The 23,293-nt window shown below is 40.6% G+C and overlaps 1 protein-coding gene across 1 annotated transcript in view; it reads left to right on the forward strand.

The window, feature by feature from the left end:
- The first annotated feature begins 1,745 nt into the window (after positions 1–1,745).
- LOC124074477 (ephrin type-A receptor 7) overlaps positions 1,746–23,293 on the forward strand; it is a 303,047-nt gene continuing 281,499 nt past the window's right edge. Inside the window, exon 1 of the mRNA XM_046417453.1 lies at positions 1,746–2,167. The gene's annotated coding sequence lies outside the window, so the exon portion shown is untranslated. The remainder of the gene's footprint in view (positions 2,168–23,293) is intronic.

Here is a 23,293-nt window from a genome sequence, read left to right on the forward strand (position 1 = left end):
CTCTGCTAAGAGCTAGTAACCTTTGACATAACCCAGTCCACTGTCCATTACTCAACACTACGACCCGGTGCGGTATATAACCTCTCCTCACCCTTGATGTTGCAACCTCCCTCAGCAAGTTCTAACTGTCCTTCAAAATGCCTGAACGCTAAACCACTCATACATACTATTCTCATGCCTTGCTTAGCATAGCACCAAGACTGGAGACGGGGAGAAACAGCTAGAAAAAAACAACAAGTTTTATACGCTGGCCTATTTTATGGTCAGGTGCAGCCGCCCTTTAGAATAATTCCTTCTTGTGATGTCCTTCTGAGTTTCGCTATCCTATCACTATAAGTGCCTGTCCAGTGCCTGGCGCCTCTGACCTCGCCACTTCCTGCCTCCGAGCCTGAGTCACTCTGCACTGCTCTCCATTCATCTGCAGTTCACCTCCACCTGCCTGCCCTCTACCTTCTTCCCCCGTGTTGCAGTAAACCTTTCACACACATCCACTTCCTCTTGTCTGAGTCTGCTTTTAGAGCCAGCTGAAAACCAAACTGTGACACTAACCATTATGACAGCCATTAGTGACAACCTATAAATCAGAAAGTGTTGTGGTTTGTGATTTGTAAAGACACAAATAAAGATACACCATATTAGAAGTTCTACTAATTTCACTGTGTGCATTATTTCCCTTGCCTGTATATTTAATGCTGTATGACTGTATGAAGTCATGTAGAACAATAATAAGATCAACAATGACACCATATTTCCAATAAATAAATACATGTGTAAGTGCTGCACACACTGATGAAAGCACTTACGTAGATTTTCCATCAGTGCCTCATATCATTAACCTCCATATGAGGGTTCCTTTCCTATGGCCATTTATTATTTTAATAAACGAGCAACCTGACCCTGTTGTCACAGTCCTTTCCCATGTCCCAGTTCAGTTCACCTCACAAATACCCCTGGAATAGTGCCCGTGCACAAACGCAGGAAGTAAATCATCTGTGAGTGAATAAGGTTGGGGACTGATGGCCTTTCAACTTTCTTTGACCTTTTTTTTTGGTTGTGTTGCATCCTCTCAGGTACTCGGCGCCCTCTGAGCATGAATTAAATGCAGTTTCATAATAAGAAGGATAGGGGATGCAAAGGGATGTGGGGGGATTTTTATTATTAATTGGATTGGGGAGTTCTACAGGCGTCAGCAAAATGTCTGCGTTCCCGACGTCTCATTACTGTCCCGCTATTTCAGCAACTTCATCCAGATGCTGGGAGTTTCTATCCTGTTCTCTTACTGTCCAAAGTTTGACATGGGGAAGATTAACAAGATGTTTCACCTAAACATGAATAAGTTATGCTACAGTTCTTTTTTAACTTTATATATATTTTTGCCAATCTATACACTCAGAGTTTCTGCGGGACCTCAAGCAGATTAAAGCACACTCCGATCTCTTGTAGTAAACCTGGTAAACTTTCGGTTCCGTTGGTTAATAAATGGGGACTGGATATGCAGTAATGTCATTAATAATATTAATGTGTTTACAGTAGACTGTGACACTGTGGGCAAAATAATAGAAACACCCATCAGTATAACATATAACATAACAATAGAGTTAAATGAACACATCTCTCAAACAGTTTAACAAAGACTGAATATATTAACGCTGAAGAAAACAAATCATGGACACCGCCCCAGTTTTCATTCAATCTTCTCAACAGATGCGAAACAGCGCCCCCTGGACTACGACCGGCCACTGCATGCAAGGGCAGCCCGTGTCGTCAGCATCGCGCTCTTTTGCTTGAGCAAGTCACCCTGAGCCCAGGAAGCAAAACATGGTGGAGTTACTTAAAACAACAACAACAAAAAAACGCTATAAAGTTCAGTTGTAGCCACTTTATTGCAACACAACTCTGGAAAATAAGTGTAATATGTTGCGCCCAATTCTCACAGCAAACGAACTTACTTCAGCGGTAGAATTTCAATGACAACATTTAGCTAACTTTTCAGTGCCGCTAATGCTAACGGCTAACGCGCTAGCAGCAAGGAAAGAAGAATACAGAAAGAGGGCCGTCAGCAGGTTTTAACTAAGATCATGGCATCAGGTTCAATGGGATATTTTATGATATGGATATGGACCAGTTCATTTCCGTGAAGAAAGGGTGGACCTTGACAGCAAACAAGGTAAGGCTAATGTCCTGTCCTTCCACTAAGCTAGCTGGCTTTGCTAGGATGGTTAACTTCAATGTCCTGCGTTGGTTGTCCCATATGTATTTCATGTTCAAGAGGTTATATTTTGTGCTGTGGCTTGTTTGACTGGCCAGTGAAACTGGCACAGAACCTGTTGAAGTTAGATTATTGAGGCTAGTTTTTTTTTTCCATCCCTTTTATTTCTAAGCTGACTGTCAAAACTTTAATGAGGAAAGATATTTTTGCATATTGAGCAGACAATAGGAATGCGCAAGTCATGTATTTGATACATGCACTGATACTAGAGCTGTAACTGACATTTATTTTAATTATTAATTAATCTGCATATTATGTGTTGTAAGTAATCAGTTAATCTTTTAGTATCAAATTTTTGTATCACATTTTCCCAGAGCCCAAAGTAACATCTTCAAGTTGCTACTTGCTGTCCAACCAACAGTACAAAACCCAGAGACTCATTACTTATTATCATAAATAATAAAGAAAAGCAGCAAATCCTGACATTTAAGAAGCAGGAAATAGCAAATGTTTGATAGCTTTGCTTGAAGATGACTGAAATGATCAATCGATCATCAAAATAGTTGGCATTTCATTTTCTTTAAGTCAACTTTCTGATTAATTGATTAGTCTTTGCAGCTCTGGTATTTTTTCTGTTGACAATTATTTGGTCAGACATTTCTATTTAAAGTGATTTGTTGGGCTTTATTGTCTTGCTAAAAAGCTTTTGGATATGCGAAGAGGAGGGGTTTCAAGATCAAACAGCCAACTTGTGATTATTGGCCACTTCATCACTGTTTTGGAGCTTTTTGCGTATTGGAACAGTACTAAAATAAATATATTTATTTTTGTAAAACCATACAACCAGTGTTATACCTTATTTTAACTGGCCTGTCTGAGAGACCACCTGGCCCTAGCCTGGTCCCTCAGCTTTAAATGGGACAGGCTCACTGCTGTTTGTCCCCCCTTTTTTAATTGTGTAATTTTGCACAGAACTCTAAATCTTCTCCGTCAAATCCAGCTTCACCCAAGAGTTAACACCAACATTCTACTGTTTGGCATAACAGGCTTGCTTAACATACACACAAATAAGTGCACAAACTGATCTGGCTTCAGACTAAGGAAAGTGATATTCTAAGTTTAAAACATGAGTCAGAAACAAAGTCACTTCGAGACACAGTGTACAAGTGTGTAGTGTAAGGAGAATGTGTTGAATTCCTTCAGAAGACGTGACCGATTGTGGGAGTTATGTGAAAACTTGCTGATAAAGTGTGAAGAGTCATAGCTGTAGTTACATTTTCTCCTTTGCAATAATAGAAGCTTTATTTCATTATACTATTGCAGATCTGTAAACAACAGATGTGGTTTGTTGAAAGTAGTTTTCTCAAGGGGTTTCCACTGTGCACAGATACAGAAGAATAAACAGACTCATCTCATAGTGTGCCTCTTTTATGATCGTATCAGAAAAAAACAATAGGCACCAAATGTTTGAAGACTCATTCGTTGGCCCGAGCACAAAAACAACATAAGAGCAAACTAAACAATCTGCCTTACATAACAAAAGGCCTCAGAGGGGTGAAAGAAAATGTTCTGTCTGTCCATTATAGATAGATAGATAGATAGATAGATAGATAGATAGATAGATATACTTTATTGATCCCAGGCTGGGAAATTACAGAAATTGCATCTATTGCATCCGTTGCATTGGTTTGCATCATTACAAAACTCCTTATCTGTCTGACTGCAGTGTGGCATTGTGTTGCTTGTCTGTCCTCTGAATCGCTGTCAGCATGGTGTTCATCTCTGCCTCACTTCCGACTTGTTCCTCCTTCACCTGAACAAAAATTTCCTGTGAAATAACCTCTGACAACCCGCCGCCTGCCTGTTACTGTACAAGAAACCTGCACCCAAAAGAAAAAAAAAAATCACAATAGCTAATCCACTTCCTTCCACCTGAGTCCTGCTTGTCCGCCTGACCTTGGCCTTTTGATCTGCATCGGCTGTGAGAGCTTCTCTCTACTCTGCAGTGCTGGTCTTCTCTCTGAGCTTTCATACAGTATGAGCTCTGTCTGGCTACCAGACAAACGCCTCACCTCTGCTTTGACTTAGCACTAAAAATCTTCCAGTTTGTCTGTGTTTTTTTTTTTGATCCAGAAATCCTTATTAGCTAATACATTCCTCTGCACCTCAGTAACACATGCCTGCCTGACCCCGTCCTCTTTTATTGAGCTGCCTACACACTCGCCGTCTTCCTCCTTCAGCCTGTCAGTGGATGGACAGACACACAGGTGGTGGAGGTGACAGCTATCTGCTCGTTTATTCTTCATCCTTCCATCACAGTAAGGCAGGGCAGAGGGCAGTTGCATTGCAATCTGCACTGTTGATAAATAAAGAAGGCAGCTTGTCTGCCTGTCTGTCAGCCTGCTTGTCTTTCAGTTTTGTCTCTCTTGAGGCCCACCTGAGGACATATATATCTGCTTAACGACCTGTGAAGATACTTCGGACAATTTCATATCTAGCCTTTCTATTTTTACTTCTGTTTCTGTTTCTGAACTTTCATAAGCTGCTTTAATGGTGCAAATAGTTTGTTCATCAGTGCTTTCTTGACTTGCAAGTTGACCAACCTGAGCTGAACGTTCACAGTTCAACTTTACATACATGTATTTTTCTCAACACGAAAGAGCGATAACAATTAGCCCATTATTGGTTTGCTCTATAATAGTATTATTTTTCTTTTTGCAGTCCTTTGTTGAAATTCAGAAACTTTTAGATTCAACAAACGTGCTTCATGTTACATCAGTTTTATAACACTTCAAATGCTGTTCTATACTGCTGTCCACATGCTTTGTCCAAACCCCAAAACAACATTCCTCTTGTAATGTCAACCCTTTCCTTGTCCTCCTTCCCCTCTCTCTTTCCTACGTCCTTCCCCCATTTTTTTCCTCTCCCCTGTCATCACCCCCAAACTACTTATTTACTAATGATGTGCTGTAAACGCTTACTCTTGTGTTTTCACGCTGCACTCTCCATCTCCCCTCTTCACCTTGGTCCTCTTCATTTCCTCGTCCCCCAGCACCCCCTTCATCATATTCGCAACCCCTGACTCCACCTCTCCTGACCCCCTCAAGGTGAAACCTGAGTGGCTTTAATTGGCCGGTATCAATTAAATTCTGAAAGCACATGAACTCACAGGGGACAAGTAAGTGGAGTTCGCTCCAGCTAGTTATCTCTGCTTCCTCCTCCTTTGCCTCCTTGGACTCCCGGACCTCAGTTCATCCCCACACATGGAATTGATGCCTCACGCTCCCTCTCTACAGCCACATCTTCTCTTTCATTACATGGCCATCTCTTTCTCTCTCCCACTCTCTCTGTTTCCCCTATCTCTCTTTTCCTTATCCATTCCTGCCGCCACTTTTAAATAGATCCCTGCGGCAGTGACTGAGCCAGACACGGCCTCCATCATGGGACCAAGAGAAGGCTAATGCCTTTTTAATGAGACCTCGGCCACAATGTGACACAGTAAAGTGGCAGGAATCGGTGGCTGGTGAGCCCTTGGTCCGGGGTATTTATCACCTAAAACCCTCTGATCCACTGTGCCTGTGGGAGGGAGGGAGAGAGAGGTAGACAGAGAGTCAGAGGTAGGCAGAGGTTGAGGAGGAAAGAGAAAGTTACCAAAAAAGCAGGATAGAGAGCAAGTGAAAAGAGATGGGGGAGAAGGGGGATAGGAATTGGAGCAAATGGACGGATGGAGAAAACAAACAGACATCAGATATTTTTTTTAAAGAGATACCAGCTGAAAGAAAAGAGTGAGATAACCTGTATAAGAACAAGAAAGAAGAATTACAGGTCTTGGATAGCTGCGTTCCTTTTTTGTGCCCTCTTTCCCTTCCTATCATCTTAAGTGGCTTGTACATGTTTAGCATCCCACCACTGATTGCCCCTGGAAGCTGCATAATGTGAAATCATAATAATAACCACAGTGCTTCGACAGTAATTAATATTCCTCCATACATATTGCCGCAGACCCCGAGAGAGAGAGACACTGAAAGTGGTTTGCCTCCAGCGAGGGGAACTCACATTATATTCCCTCTTCATCCAATATTAATGCCCACTGGGCCCAGTATTCTAATATGAGATCTAGTGAAATTGCCTTAAGTAGCTGAATAGCAAATAAGATAGTTTAGTAACAAAAGAAAACCACCTATTTCATTATTAACACAGGTGATTGAAAGTAATGGGTAGGATGAAGGTGTGACATCAAAGGACCTCTGAAATATGAACTGGTAAAATCTCCTTAAACTCCATTTCGGCTCCACCATTGTGCTCACTTAAGACTTCAGTGGTGGTCTATTATAGCTCTGCACCACATAAAAAGAGCGTGAGGTCCAATAAAATGGCCGTTCTAAAAAAACTGTCCATTGTAGTTACTTTCCACTCTGCTGCATTTAGCTCTGAAGCGGCACCATACAATCATACAATTTTTTTGGGTCATTAATGCTCATTGTGATTCCTCACAGATATAATAGCTTTGTATTCAGTGCAGTTATATTTCTTTTAAGGTTTTCACTCTATCAAATCTAATTTTTTTTGACAGTATTGATACTATGGATGTCCCTTTTTTTTAGCAACAGCCATTCATTGTATCACATTCTGTAGCTGCCTCTGAGTGCAGTTGTTATTGTTAAAAGATTCTGAGTTCTTCACGTGGCTTTCCGATTGCATGCACAGGCAATTCACAGGAAACAGTATATGTATGTACTGGTCATGAGGGCAAAGCCGGTGCAGGCCAGTGGAAGAAGAAAGCTTAGTTTTTGTTGACTGTTGTATCTGCTCAGCCTGTTGCTTGTTTGCACAGGCTGTGAACTGACACAAGTTGCTCTTCTTCTATTGCTTGTCTGGAGGAGTAGCTGCTCATGGCAACAAGTTACCACAATTGTCAATCACCTCAAGACTGAAAACCTGAATCGCTGAAAATCTTCAAACTGTTACCATAGTTCATTAAAGTAGTTCCATAGTGCCCTCTAACCTTTATAACCAAGGCTGGGTAGTAGTAGATTACAGGAATGATGTTATCAGGTTATAAAAATGAAGTACCCAGATTGCAAGATCAAAAAAATATTATTGAGTTATTGAGGACTACTTGTTTACATTCTGATTGCATTTTTACAGCTTATAATTGTTTTTTAAATGATAGTCATTGCTCTACTAACTCATGAGAAGTTCATCAGGCATGCACAAGGGCTCCCTTCAGGTTGATTTATGGATAATGTAGTTTTTATTCATTTTTATTTACATTCAAAATGCCAAAGATGAACATGTTCAGTGACTGCTACTCTTGTGCTACAAGAACAGAAGTCCTCCATGTGACCTTTGATTAAAAAACAGCACTGTCAACTCTTGATTCAAAACCAGTGGAGAAAAAAAAAAGTTAAGTGTAGTTACATGGGCAGATGTAGGTTCAACTTAATACAAGCTGTACTGCATCGCACTTCTGCTGCTGTACTGTTGCTCCACCCTCCATCCTGCACTCTGTACTGCATTTTTGGTACACAGATATGATTTGCATTCGCATGGGAGGTAAGATCGACTAGATTATGTTGATGCCCCTGTGGGGAAATTTGTCTCGGACTCCAGACTGTATTTGCTCCAGCAAAAGTTTTAAGCGGTTTGACAGCACAAGGGAACTGTAATACTGTCCAGTATAAAGTGAAAACATACCGGGGATTCTCCTGGCCAGATACCACACGAGCTGTTACACAGTGTTAGTATTGGTTTTTGGATAAGAAGATATACCCTCCAGTTTCCTGCTGCAAGCGTTTGTTCCAGACAGTCATAAATGTTGTATGAGTATGTGGAAGGCCTGGGGGGAGGAGAGGAGAGGAGAGGAAGGAGAGGAAGGAGAGAAAAAGAGGACAGCACAGGAAGAGGAAAAGGAAGGAAAGGGAGAGAGGGGAATAAAAGTGACTTGGTGGTGGTGGTTTCAGTGGAAGAAACATTCAAGGCCAAGAAGTAGGTTTAACTGAATGCCGTGTGTTGTCAATATCTTAAATATAGTATAATACAATCTGTTTTTATGTGCATACATGTGCATTTATGTCTTATGAAAGTGGTGTGTGTTATTTGGGGATCAAAATACTTACAGATGATCTTGGCCTCAATTGAAATTGCTGAAACATCTCAGATCTCAGATATAAGAGTCACAGAGTGCCTCTTCCTCCTTCATCATGGCCATTTTTCTCTCTCTCTCTTTCTCTCTCTCCTGTCTCTCACTTCCTTATGCGTATGTGTGTGCGTGGGTGCGTGTGTGTGTATAGTTGTGCAAGAGGACATCAAAGTACTGATCTGCCTTGCATGACCATGTATACTCCATGCTGTATGTTTCATAAGGCTCTCAGAAGCTCAATAGGTTCTGCTTGTAAATTAAAACAAAGCTATTTACATTAATTTACAATTCCTAGCAGCGCATGGATTTCACAACAAGCTCTCTGATTTAACCATGGAAGGAATCAATTTATTACAATTTGTTCAGGTGCTCACAGCCTGTTACTGGGTGGTCGTTTTTTTTCTTCTTCTTCCAAGTGGCAGATATGTGGAGGAACCCTGAATCTGTTTGGACAAAAGATCTGTGTGCAAATCCAGTAATATTTTTTGAGAATGTTGACAACATCTAATTGCCTTTTTCTCGTGCCATGGTTTCAATGGTAATTATTTCCATGATTTTATCTTGAGTTGTTACTGATGTTTAACATCATTTTCATTATAGCTTAATCCGCTGTTTATTATATAAAGTAAAACTTACATCAATAGTCAGGAAATTATAAAAAAAATACCTTTCACAATTTCTTAAAACCAAAGAACTCAACCAGCACTGCAAAACACAAAGAGATTCAGTTTACTATCACAGAATCCAACTAAAAGCAACAAATTGTTTTATACCCAAACAATATAAAATATTCCTTCTTGATTTAATTTATTATCATTTTTTAGTGATGTAATATTTACTTTAATGTATTTTAACTCTGCTTGCCTCATCTGTCATTATTCTAAATTAATTGCTTCAAAACTAGAAGGGGAAAAAAGCCATATCCAGAGGCAGAAAAGCCACCAGTTTTGGCAACAAACAGCATTTCTCAGGGCTGATGTAGGGCAGTGATGAATACGATGGCTTCCCTGTCATTAATCAGACCGCAGCTTGTCTCTCTCTGGGATGATCCCCCGTCCAAAAGACCTCGGCCCCCCCGGAGAGGCCTCCCTTTTTTCCCCTCTTCCTATCTCCCACTCCTTCCACCCGCCTCCACCTTGACAGCTCTCACCCTCATCCTGCAGTCCCTCTGGTGACGAGGCTCTCCCTCGGTAGAGATTCTAAAAAAGGTAGTGAAGCTAGGGAGAATGAGGGGGAAAAAGGCTGAACAAAATATGGAGTAAGGGAAAACAATAAATAGAATAGTAAGAAGCAGCAATTTAATGCTATATGAATTTTAAAAGGAAGAAGAACGGGACGGAAACAAGGAGGGAAAAACAGTACAATAGCAGAAGTGTAGCAGGGGTATATCAGGGTGCTCCTTTCTTTGTAATCCCCCGCCAACTTTCCCCCCTCCATCTCCGTTTGCTCCCATGGACAGAACACACTGGCCTGTCTTTAACAAGGCTCCTGTCCTTGGGAGATTTCTCTCGTCATCAATCAACTGCAGCCGGGGAGTCACGCAGGGCAGAGAGCGGGTGAGAGAGATTGAGAGCATGGGAGGCAGAGAAAGAGCGATGGAAAGAATGAGAAGATGGAGGTAAAGAGAAGGAGGGTGGAATTGATTTAATTAAGAGATGGAGGAAGCAGTGAATGAGGTGAAGGAATGCATTTCTGAAAATTCTTTCTGCCGTGCCTCCATTTCTCACGTCCTACACTCGTGACAGCGGGCTCATTGAATATGAAACAGCCACGACATGCAGGGCTATGCTACAGCAACATGTTGTGGCAGAGCTCAGTGGACTATCAAGGCCAGCGGTGTTGTTTTCAGAGGACTTTGGCTCCTCAGATATGCCACGCAAAAGGAGTCTTCTCATAGATCTATTGCCCTGCTCTCTAATCTTTCGTTTTGTTGTTGTGTCCTCTCGTGTTTGATGTTGGAGACCAAAAGGGAATCCAAGTTTAACCTCCTTTTATTGCCGCGCGGTCAGACCAGTAGAATTCATTTCAGTGCTGATGAAAAATTGCACCAGCATTTACAATACACAACAGCCAATGTTCACAATGAGATTGGACATCTGCCAGCATGGAAGGGATTGTTCCTTTACTCCCCTGGTGTCAGAGAAACCTCACTCACAGATGCATTTCATCTATGTCTGCATGCATTTTGCATATTTTAGCTTAATTAATGTTTGTAAGATCATTAGCGACTCCTATTTAGTGAAATAATTTTACGGCAGTTGTAGAAACTGCATGTTGTATTTTCCGTTTAGTGAAGTCAGTAAATATCACTATGAAATTACATTATATCAAATGTCCGATCAGCCTTCTGTTCATATGTGCTTATTCAAAGCGGCTGCAAAAATGCTTGCAAATAGTAATATAAGGATATGATGGTGTAACTTGTTGGTGAAAGGCTGCGACACACAAAACAAAACAAATGTGGACAGCACGTGGGCTGCAGAAAGACAAGGATTTTATTTAAGACATATCTAAATGTATGTGTTCAGGCAAAGAATGAAATGTATGTCCTGTGAACCTTTGTAGCCACGTGTATTTAGAGATTTTAATTTAACCAAACTGTACTAAACTCACTGTTGCATACCTTCCAGTTGCACGCAGTAAAAATTCAAGGATCTTCTCCAATTATCTCTCAGTTGAAGTAGAGGTAAGCTTACAGTTCACCCCTAAAAATTAATTATTGATCTATTTTTAAAAGCCAACTTGCTTGCTCAGCCGCCACCCTCATGCTGCTGTGTTAGGACCTTTATCGAACAGGCTTTATGGTAAGCCACCTGCAGTTCAGAAGGCATGGTGGCTGCACACAGATGTGGTGGTCATGTGTGTAACTCCCCCCTGTCTCCCCCCCGTCTCCATTAATCTCAAGGTTCCTCTGTTGCTGACTGACAGCTTGAAAAGTATCACGAGAGACAGAAAGAAAACAGTGCGTGTGTGTGTGTGTGTGGTGGGTTTAAATGTTGGAGACATGCCTTTGTATTTGAGGGTGTGATGAATGTCATGAGAATCAGTAACACTATTTGGTAAAAACAACAGATGCACAAGACCTGGTGCAGATGCAAGTGGCAACAGTTGATGCCTTTTGCCTCTTGTGTGCATACATATTTTTCATTTTGTGTGCATTTCATCTTTTGTACACTTTTATTGCATCTTAGCTCAACCGATACTGCATTTTTTATGTGCCGATTTTACCTGAACATGTAGCATTAAAGTTCTTCGTAAAGTACAGCACATAGTCTACTGGCCAGCTGATACTATCTACCCAACAACAAATGGGTTGTGCTCGTTCATGTATGCCTTTGTGTGCTTGTGTTTGTGTGTGTGTGTGTGTATGCTTATCTGCATACACTCCACCCACCAGTGTATGCTAATCAGCAGCCATAATGTCCCGTCAAGGGAAATACATAATAAATCTGTTTTGGTTTGACTTTGTAGTGAGACAGAGTGTTCTGGGAGGCTGGGCGGTAAAGAGATGGACTGATGTGCACACACACACATACACACATACACACATTCAACACACACACACGGCTCTAAACACAGACAAGGGATGTAAAGTGTGAGTTATTTCCTCTTCTAATGGGCACATGACAGGCATCTAAACAACCTTGTCTTCACGGTCCTCTCTTTTCTCTGTTCACACTTCTGTTGCCTCGCCCTTCTATGTCTTGTTTGTCCACGCCCGTTTGTACTTAAACCAAGCCGTGTGCTGCCTCTCATCTTTCCGTCTGTGTGTGACTCTAGCTTTTGCCAACAGGCTCAGGCTGGTGTCCAAAACATGTGACTCCCAGCACCAGGGAGGTATGGACGTGTTCCTGAAAGCCTTGTTTTGGATCACATGATCTGACTCTGTGTGGAGATGGAGATTAGCATAGCTGTGAAGCTGAGCTATAGCCATCAGTGATGTGGGAAGAAAAATGTATTTCAAGAACCACAAAATAGACGTACACAGATGCACCGATATGTATATATTTCTATATATGTATCCATGTACGCTGTTCTTTTTAAACATACTCATGCACATACTGGCATGGACACAAGCGCTGGCCACACACTTGCCACAGGCAGAAAAACGGATGAAATTTTATGCCAACTCTCAGAAGTGTTTTTTTTTTTCCCCATCTTCAGGCTGGCCAAGGCAAACAGAGCATGTCACAACTCCCGTGCTGCCTTCTGTGAGTTCATTTTCACGACACCACAGTCTAATTGCTGAGGTAATTAGATTAGGGATGGCTGCGTTAAAAATAAAAATCTCTCATGTTTCTCAGCACTTTTGCCGCATTGGGTGTAAGACTTTTGAAGGCAACATCCATGGAGGCCAGCAAAGTGGTGCACTGTCCTCTCCTTCTGCTCGCTCCTCTCTTTCCCTTTTGCTGCAGGGAGAATGGCGCTAAAGAGAAACTTCATTTCACAGAGAATGTTCTGGTTGGTTTCCTCAGAGAAACAGGAGGTCAGAGTTCAAAAAGTTCACCCTTTTTCTGAGGGAAGTTTTGAAGCGAGGATGTATTGTCCTGAGGAAAGGAATTTTGATCATATATAATAGCAACCCGCCTCCAAGGGGGGAGACATTTTACTGTGATATATCTGTTGTTTCTCACCACTCTAGCGTGTGTGTGTGTTTGTGTGTGTGGGTTGTTGTGTAGTTCCTGTTTATATGTGAGCATCTGTCAGTGTGTGCATGTGAACTGTGAGATGCACATTTTGACAAAATCTTAGCATGGTGTTAAAATTAAAATTGTTTAATTCTGAATGAAGCCTCCACTCTGCTTGTAATTATGTCATCAAATTTCGCATTTCCACAGTTTTAACCTTAAGGGGAACCTTAAACTGGGGTTTAATCCTATGTTTTTTTCGATTATGACTGTTGGATTTAATAGCATTTCTAGAGATTTGGCAAACTATCCTCATTCCAATCGAATTTCAATTTTCAGTTACTTACAGAAATCATTTGAAACACTTATCCTTGAGTTTAACTACACACAAAATACCGTGGCTGGTGTTTCCTCGTTAACTTTCAGACTACGTTCAGACCTGTCGTGCTCAAGTGCACGTGTGGTTGTTTACGCAAGAAAATAGTGTCTGTAAGTTCCCAAACTTTGACCGTTACTATGTGATAAAGACATCTCCAGCTGTCTCTTGTTGTTTTCCAAAAAAAACGTTGGACGGTTCTTACCCTGATGCCATTCTGTCTGAAGTCTGTATATCCCAAATTTCAGCTGGAGAATAAAATGTTCTCTAGTGCAGTAATGAAATTTGACAAATTTATGGTAGCCAGCATTTGATAAATACTGGAATTTTTATTGGTACATTTGTGTTTTCAGAATTTTGAATCTCTTACATTCTGTACTGGTGAAAGTCCTGCATAAAGAGGATTCTCAGTTTTGACACTCACATGAGTAATGACAGTTATGTCCTTTTGTACCAGTGTGTATAGTAGTGTGTGTCTCTGTTTTCAGTGTGTGTGTTCCCGTGGGTTTTCCTCTTGTGTGTGTACATGTGTGCTCCCCTGCATACATGAACACATACATTTCATCTCTGCATCCACTCCCTGTTTTTTCTCAGGTGTGGAGGCATCTGAATCGATGGTGTGAGTCTCGCACTTGATTCCTAGTGATTGATGGTGTGAAGGTGATTTATTAGTCATGTCCGAGGAGCAGGCAGCAGAGGGAAAGCTCTTTTGTCCCTGTCTTTTGAAGACCTCGCCGTTGTTTTTCATTTTGTTTACCCTCTCCCAGCACAGCTTTCTCTTTCTTTCTCTCTTGCTCTGTGTTATTAACACCCTGCAGTGCCCTGTTTTATCTGGCCGTGAAGTAGCCTTGTCGTGAACAGCACCATATCTCAGTTGTCTTGCCCTCATATGGCTACAAGAGTGTCGTTCTATAGAAGTTGACTAAAAACATCCATAGGCAGACATGCAGCAGCATTCTCTGTAGTGTTTTTGTCTCTGTGTTTCTTTGCCCTTGTTTTTTCTCTCTGTCTTACTGGAGACCAAATAGCTTGCTAATCACAGGCTCCAATAGGTAACCCTGGGCTGAGCAATTCTTTCTGAATCGGATTTGATTGGGAAGAAGTCAAGAGGGAGAGACGGTTAAAGAAAGAGTAAAGCGACAGGTTGCCAGCAGTGCTCTCGTACCTCCTGTATCACACTGACAGCGAGCAGAAGTGTGGAGGACCTGGTTGTAAATTGATTGTGACTGCTCATGAGTGGCACTGTGAGAGGGAGACAGGTGATAGTTTCCACCTTGCCGACCCAAGTTCAAACTTCAGTATCAAAGTCATTTTAAACTACCACAGTGACTTTATTAGGGCTGACACAACAAAGCTTTGTATGTTGCCAAATCAGTAGTCGAATGCTTAGTTTTTTGTTTTTTTTTTTTCCTGAGAGGAAGGAGATGTTGCGTTGACTGCACCTAATAAGAGGACAGTTTCTGTACTGATATACTTATTAAACTTTTATGGTTAAATACATGATAGTGAGAGCTTGATGTATGTTTGTGTGTGTGGAGCTACAGACCTCATGCATGGAGGAGTCTGTGCCTAGAACCAGCTGTTGCCTTTTTCTTATTACAGATTACACATGAGTATCTTTCTCTCTGGAGTGATATGATGCAGACTGATATGACTGATATGATTACACATCTCAACCTGTGATCAACAATGATGATTCATGAGTGATATATTTTAGACTGCTTGGTTTGATATTGCCTCGTTTCAATGTGGGATGCGACGTAATGTGGAATGATGTGATGTGATTCAGTAGAGCATAAACAGATCCATTTGAATTTTGCTGTGTTTCTGCATCAGTTGCAAGGAATAAAAATTCCTGTAAACAATAAATCAACCAATGCAGTTAAGGGAGAAGAAAATTCAAATGGGCTCCGTCGTATACTGTTTGCAATGTAATTTATTATAATGTACTGGATGTTTCTCAGCAGTTAAAAGAAAAACATTTAATTTTGTACTTGCAAAACATATAAATCTGTATATATAAACTTTCAAAACATATACATATATATATCTATCTGTCTCTCTCTCTTTCTCTCTCTATCTATATATATTTATATATATGTGCTTCTTTCAAAAGAAGGAAGAAGTAAAGTTCTGGAATATCTGTTTCCTGGTCATCACAGTCTTGAGCTCAGAAATCAGTGGCAGGTTGTGCTCATGTGGCTGGGAGTGCATTGGTAGTGTGGGCTGGGTTGTGGCAATCATGAAGATGATGGGGCTTTCTTCCTCGCCGAGGAGCATGGCTGCCACTTCATTTGATGAGCATCATGGCTGATTGAGACAAGGCGGTCAGTACTTTAGCAGTGAAGAGAACATGACAGGTTGTTGCCACCAAAGCAGCAGGTAGACACAGGTTGAATTTTGTTACCTGTCCCAGGGGGTTTCACATACTCTCAAGCTTTGGCTGTGGCAGCACACTGTCTTCTTCAGTTTACCTGGAGAATTTTTAGATGTGTGCAGTGTATCTCCCAGAAGAGTACCTGTTGCAGTATCTGTGTGACATGGCTCAAATGTTGAATGTATTTTCTATTATATGGCGAGAAAATAACGTGTGCTGACATGTATCAGGCCAAAGCTTTTAATAGATCCACTGGTCCAAAGAAACCGTGTCACGTTTTACCTTGACTAAGTGTGAAAATTAAATATTCTCATTTCACAGTAAAGATAGAAATAAAAATTTTGCAACTTTCCAAATAAAGCTCACTGAGAAACCCTTCAGCAGATGATCGCTGCTTGGTTAAGTTTGGACAACAAAACTACTTGCTTAGCTGGGCTCCAGATTACCATACTACCACTGATGTGCTTAACGATTTCATTAAGTTGCAACAGCACATAATTTAGGACAGGTAGGCTGTTAAAGACAAAGCTGCAAAAGTTAATATCAAGCAATATATTGACCCCAGCTGGTTAAAGGAAAATCACTCCAGCTTTTACTATGAACAGCAACATGAAATATGGCTTTACTGAATCTGTGATGTTGCAGTTATCAACTGTCAGTGTCATTCGAGATACTACAAGACAGATTTAAAATCTATTTCACAAATTGATAAAAGGGAGAAAAGAACTGAAGAAAAATGGGATCACTGTGTCACAGGTATTTTTGTTTTTTGCAGCAAATCTGGAGTTACTCATTATGAAAGACTCAGTAGGTAGGCAGCTTGAAAGTCATGAGTGTGTGTGATTGTGTGTGTGATTGTGTGTGTGTATGTGTGTGTGTGTGAGAGAGAGGGTGTTTATTCAGTGTGTTTTTGAAGTGAAATAGGAGAGGTGCAGTGAAACCAGCAGGGAGCCTTGACAGGAACTAAAAGAAACAGTGTTATCTCACATGTGCATGACACACACACACACATTCACACTGACAAACATGGACACTGTGTCTGTAAGACCCAAAGTTTATTGTCAGACAATAAAACTTTTTCTCAGAACACTACAATAAGTTATTTCTTTCTCTCTATTCAGTTCTACTTGATGAAACTTTATTGGCTTATCATTTTGATCAAAATGCAGCGCACATAGCCAAATGTTGAAGTAAATAATACATAAAAAAAACTGTAACTATAGTACTTGAAATAAAGCAACAAATTGACAACAATGATAAAAGTGAGAAATACTCAGCGCGTATCCACACCCAACCCTCTTAATATACTGAAAACAACTTAAGTGCCACAGCAGGTAATGAGGTGCATCGCTACTTGTTGGTCTTTATCAGAACTGGTGGTGTGATTGAACAGAATAGCTAATGCAACAGCAGACACTTATTTTTATTTCTGGATTGCATTCATTTGAAAATGAAAATGAAAATTCTTCCTTGGATATACATATATATATATACATATATATATATATATACAATTTTTTATTTGCCATTAAACGCACTAAAAACTGGCAACTGACTCCCATCCAATTTCCAGTAGACAAGTTTGATAAATGAACTGTTTGAATGGAGACAGATACACAAAAACGTCCTTGACAGGAGACTTGAAATACCTGTGACTACCACAGGACTGTCGCTTAATGCAGCAATGAATGCTGATTGTAACCTTTCCCTTTGACAACAAAAGCTAGCTGTTCATGGTTTTTTTGTCCAGTGTGATTTTTATCTCATTCTTTTGATAATTTCAGTCGTCATTCTCTCTATACCTTTGCAGCAATCCTCTGTCACTGCTGCACCTCGTCTTCCAGCTCTGTTTCCTTTTTTTGATTCATTTTTGGCTGTTAATCAGACGATCATCTCTGAGAAGATCAGTCAGTGCTGGGAAGAATCCTTGAAGATCTTTCCTGTAAGAGCTGTTTGTGCTATCATGGGACTGATTTGAATGGATAATGACTGAGTGTATTGTACAATGGCATTGAACAGTAGCCTGCAAGTGCACTTATTGTTAGGAGGCTGCTGAAAGACTGCAGTGTATTTTTGGCATCATCTCATCCAAAAAACATCTGTAGTTTCATAATAAATATTTCTCTGTGGGATGGAAAGGCCCAGAAATGCAGACCATATTATGACCAGGCTCCCAGTATTGGTAGAATTGCAGGAATAGCAACAGAGTAATATGCAGATATGAATTTTTAGGTTATTCTTTGACCCTTATAACCTTTGGTATGAGGGTGTAGTTTGCTCATTGACCTATAGAGGACGCCCTTTGACTACACAGTGTCAGACAAGCATGACCTGGCATTATCCAACCACATGATGCACCATAGCCCCTCTGTGTGTGTGTGTGTGTGTGTGTGTGTGTGTGTGTGTGTGTGTGTGTGTGAGTGAGTGAGTGAGAGATTCTCTCTCTCTCTCACACACACACACACACACTCTCCAACCTGTCATGCCTTGGCCTTAGCCAGCCTCCTGCTCTCGGGGAAGGAGTGATGAGCAGGAGGAGGAAAAAGCGATGAGAGTCGGGCAGGAGAGTGATGAGCACAGGGAGAGATTGGCTCGCTGGCAGATGATTCGAAGATCATTCTGCCCCCTGAAATAGCTCTCCAGTTACGAAGGTAGTCTGATAGCATTAATAAGTAATGAAGGGCCAGCGACCCTGGCTTTGCAGAAGCGCATCTCTGCGTGTTGTGTGTGTGTTTTGCGAAATGTAAACTTAAAGTCGTTACATTGAGGGTTTTTCCATGAATGTTTGAGTTCGAGGTGTGAAAGTGATTCTGTTGGATTGCACTCATGCAAATATCTTCAATCTAACTGGATTTTATACGTTTTGTTTTGTGACTGTGATGTGTTCATTAGCTCAGATGACATTCAGATGAATGAACCTCTCTCTATGTCTAATTTGATTTTATGCATGTCACTGTTGTGTGTGTGTGTGTGAAAAAGGGAAAGAGAGTGAGTGTGAGAGACTGCCTACCTCTGTAAATGTCATGTTCTTGATATGAATAATATTCTGAGCTGTCCTTGACTCTCATTTTGAAAAGCGGCTCTCTCAGATGTTTCTAGTTCTGACTCTTGAGCATTGGTGGAGGTTATAAAGGTGTCCTCCAAGAGTAAAAGTACATTTGCCATACCAGCAAAGATGACGTGACATTTGTTTCAGTTCAAGCAAAATAGCCCTTCAGCAGGGAGTGCAGGAAAGTTATGAAACAACAAAGTGAGACCACTGTTAATGTTGTTTTCTTTTAACCCTTATATTGGTTAAAATTAATGTTTATCGTGTCAAAAAAGAGATTTATGGTTTTGGAAGGTACTGACAAATTATTTTATCGTGGTAATGGAGACATCAGATCAGAAATGTTTACATGTCTTTTTTGAGCTGAGTGGTATAAAATCAGTCACAGGGCTCGATGCTATAACCTTTCAATCCAGGGACTACATGTGTCAGAAAACTCCTGTGACACAAAGGAACTTAAGGGCACAGTGGATTCAAGGATTCAAGGAGCTTTATTGTCATTTCACACATGTAGAAACATGAGGTGGAAAGAAATTAGTTTCCCCGGTCCCGGTATAAGCCCAATAACTACTAACACACTATAACCACTATAGCAAAATACCTAATGCTATAAATATAAAACAACACTATATAAATATAAAAAAACAATCAGAATTGAAGATATAAACAATCAGAATAAAAGACATATAAACAGTGAACAGGGAGCAACAATATGAAAGAAAGATGAAAGTGACATATTTTGTCATTGGAGGGAACTCACTCCAACGAAATTTGTGCTCTGCATTTAACCCACCCAAGTGACGTGCACACACACACAGCAAACCCGGGGCAGTGGGCGACCGCGTGCAGCGCCCGGGGAGCAGTGGGGGTTAGGTACCTTGCTCAAGGGTACCTCAGCCATGGACACCGGTACGGGGAATCGAACCAGCGATCCACCGGTTACGGGTCCGATACTGCCCCAATATTTACAGCAGAGTGAAAAATAATTACATACATACATATGTAATACAGTGAAAAATGTTGCACAGAGAAGATGCACTGCGTTGATTCAAATCCATCTCTCTCTTTTTGTCCAAAATGAAAACTAATTCATTTTTTGCTTCATTTTCATCAGCCTCATGTGTTGGCCTTTCCTGCTCAGCGTCTTCTCAGGAAGCACCTTTCACTCACTTGTCACTAACGTCATTACACAAAACTCTACTGTAATGTCACATTGTAGCTCATGGAATGTGGGACTCTGTCTTATTTATGAATTTATGTAATTATTTTCCAGTTTGCACATATTGATCTTTTGGGGAGTAAAATCCCTTTTTGGGACATGTTAAAAAAATCCTTTTACAGCTTCCACATGAGGCCAGGAGATGACATCATTTGTGATTGCGTTTTATTAAAAAAAAAAAAAAAAGGAAAAATAATAGTGTCTTTTGTCCAAACAAATTCCCAGCTGAGTGAGAATAGAGTTCACACTGTTCCTCTTTATATTCTCTTTCTGCCAGAGCTCCTACAGTTTGTAGGTCTTTTGTGTAGTTGCCATTTTGCATTTATCCCTGGCAAACACTCAGTTTAATTTGACTGGGGACTCAGCATGGCACAAATTAAATCAACTCCCTGTGTACAATCATTTATTTTAGAAGGACAGAGAGGGAGCAGCCAGTTAAAATAATGTGAATAGATCGTAAATCTGCCGACCATCTTGACTGCAGAGCAGACAGCTGGTGTGAAACAAAATGATGTAATCTCCAAACTGTCATGTTCCTTTGTCCTTTGCTGCATGAAGAAACTTCATCTAAATCTAAAGAGCTTGGCAGGACCGTGTATTTTGCAGACCTTTTTAGTTCTGATCGCTCAATAGGCCAGAGCACCTGGATGGCACTAATAGATACAAGGCTGTAATTTGTCCTTTGAGTTAATCAACCCTGAGCGCGAGAGAAGAACAAGGAGGGTGAAAGTGAGGGGGGAAAATGTATAGATTTAGTAAGTGGGAAGATGAAGACAAGAGAATCCCGGTTGCTTTACTGGGAGAGGATGACTGCAATGAAGAAACCCGAGGAGAGTATAAATCACGTGTTCATCATGCCGGGCAAGTAATAAGCCATTTATCTTTTAATAAATGACCTCCACATGCTACATAAATATCATCTTACCCACACAAGTGTCACTTTCACTTTATCTCCCGCCAGCAAGACAGGCACGGAGAGAACGAGGAACAACTGAAAGTAGTAGAGCTCGTAATACCTGCAGAGAAAATGATGGAGAGATGCAGGATACACATGCCTAGATGTGGGTAATAAAACTTCAGGGATAAGGCTACCGTGATATCAGCCAGAAATGTCTTGATCCAACAGATGTGGGGTGACAGCATTGACAGTTTACCATAGTTTACCAACGTTTAGTATCGTAGGTGAAAACAAATCATTTGTATGGTTCATCTTGAAGCCTTTGAACAAAAAAGTCGTTTTTATACCTAAATATTTAACAGGCTTCATGTGGGGGTGCATAAAAGGAACAGATTATTAGTAATCAAATACAACAATAAACATCATCAAAAAAAAACAAACTTCGGAATTGCAATGAGACAATTTCTTTTAATTAGTGGCTGCTGAGTAAAAAAAAAAAACTTTGGCCAGTCTTTAAGTTGCATTGTGGCCAATAAAATCTTTCAAGCTTTTTATGATTCAACCTTGAAGAAGACTGAATTTATGGGATGTCTGGTGATTTGCCCAGTGAAGCTTTCGGCTAAGCAGAACTGCCCGAATTGTAACTGGTTGCATTTAACAGGATTACACGAATTTGATATGAGGCACTGGCTTGTAAGGTAATCAGATGAATGATCAGTCTGTCATTGTGCCCACAACCTGACGTCCTATGAATACAGAACCACATGAGAGAATAAGAAAATGCAAAATGACTGCTCAAATACAGTCACAGGAGGCCTGTAATGGACATTTTCAGGCCAAAACAGGATGCCCAGAGGTGTGGTCTCATAACGTCAGATCTCAGATATCAAAAATAGCAATGAAACTCAAAAGTGTGGTTAAAACAGACTGAGCATTGGGAGAGAGAAAGAAAAGAATAAAGTGAAAATAAGCAGGAACCATCACAGAGTGCCAAGGAGACACAGAGAGTGGGACAGAGGAACTACTAAGTTGAAACTATCATGTCTAAGTCTTGTCTTTAGAGAGCAACAGTAAGTCAGACTAAACTTTAAATGACTCCATACTCTTTTTCACTCAGTCCCTGTCCCAGATCGATACATTAGAAGGCTCGGGCGCAGTCATAGCGGAACAAGGGGACACGGGAGTCAAAGACTTGAGTCTGAGAGCCATTCAAATAAGCTGCACTCTATTTCACCCCTTTCAGTGCTTGTCCTCGCCTCTCTTTTCATTTTGGATGTCTGTTTCATTTTTCTTCTCCATATACATATCTCGAGCCTCTTTCTTTAACTCTTCAGGTGGCTACTTCTGTCTTTTACCTCCTTCTTACCCTCTCATTTTTTCCTCTTTTCCGCTCTCCATATTTTTCTTCTCTACCCAAGTGAGATTGGGCATTTTCCCTCACGAGTGAGCTCCATAAATGCCACTGTGAATGCGTGTGTTTGTTTGTGTGTGTGTGTGTGTGTGTGTGTGTGTGTGTGTGGTTTCATGTACTCCAGCCATGTGTGTCTCGAAGCCATCTCACAGTTGGCTCCATTCAAAACAATATTCAGCAGCAGGGTAATTTCATCAGTCGCTTTATGGTCCAGGGGTCAACACTGATTCATACCCATTTTCCATCTCTTTGTCTTCTGTCGCTGTCTTTCCCGTGTGCTTTCACACATGCACAATTGCGTGTATCCATATACACAGCAAAATCACAATCTACATAAATATGTAATGGTAATGCGAGGGACATACGTGACTTTCTAACTTGCAGAAGACGTCTACTGGGACCTGCTGAAGCCGCTGTAATTTTAGTCGAGTGAAAGCAGATTGTTTCTTTTAATGTGTCTGTGTGTATTCGCATTGTAGTTGTTACACTGATTTACATTAACGGCATCAGCAGTGGTTTTCCATATGACAAAGAGTTCCTCCTCTAATTATTAGATTAAAATGCACCATTCAATTAATTGATGAACAGTTTAATTTGGATACAAATCTGTGTTTCTGAGAAAACTACTTTTTTTTTTTTTTTTTTTAAAAATCCTCTTCTTACTAAAATACTGAGAAAATTAAAAATTGGTCAGAGCTTATATCCATTTATAATACCTCTAACAAGGCCATGTTGGTCACTTTTTGTGGATAACTCATTAGCCACTGGTAAGGCAGAAAGCTGCTTAGTCTGTGTCCATGAAGTACTGACGCTTCAAAGTCCACCTGGCTTCCTTGAGTTTAAAAGGAAACAAGCGTTTCACCTTTTTTTTTTTTTTTTTTAACCACCATGCTAGGAAAAGCGCAATGCTCATTTAATATGACAGTCTTCTTCCCTCAGAAAGATTAATTTACTGCTGTTTTGCTTTTAGAAATCTTTATCAAT

The sequence above is a fragment of the Scatophagus argus genome, chromosome 17, assembly GCF_020382885.2.
Source record: "Scatophagus argus isolate fScaArg1 chromosome 17, fScaArg1.pri, whole genome shotgun sequence".
Classification (NCBI taxonomy): domain Eukaryota; kingdom Metazoa; phylum Chordata; class Actinopteri; family Scatophagidae; genus Scatophagus; species Scatophagus argus.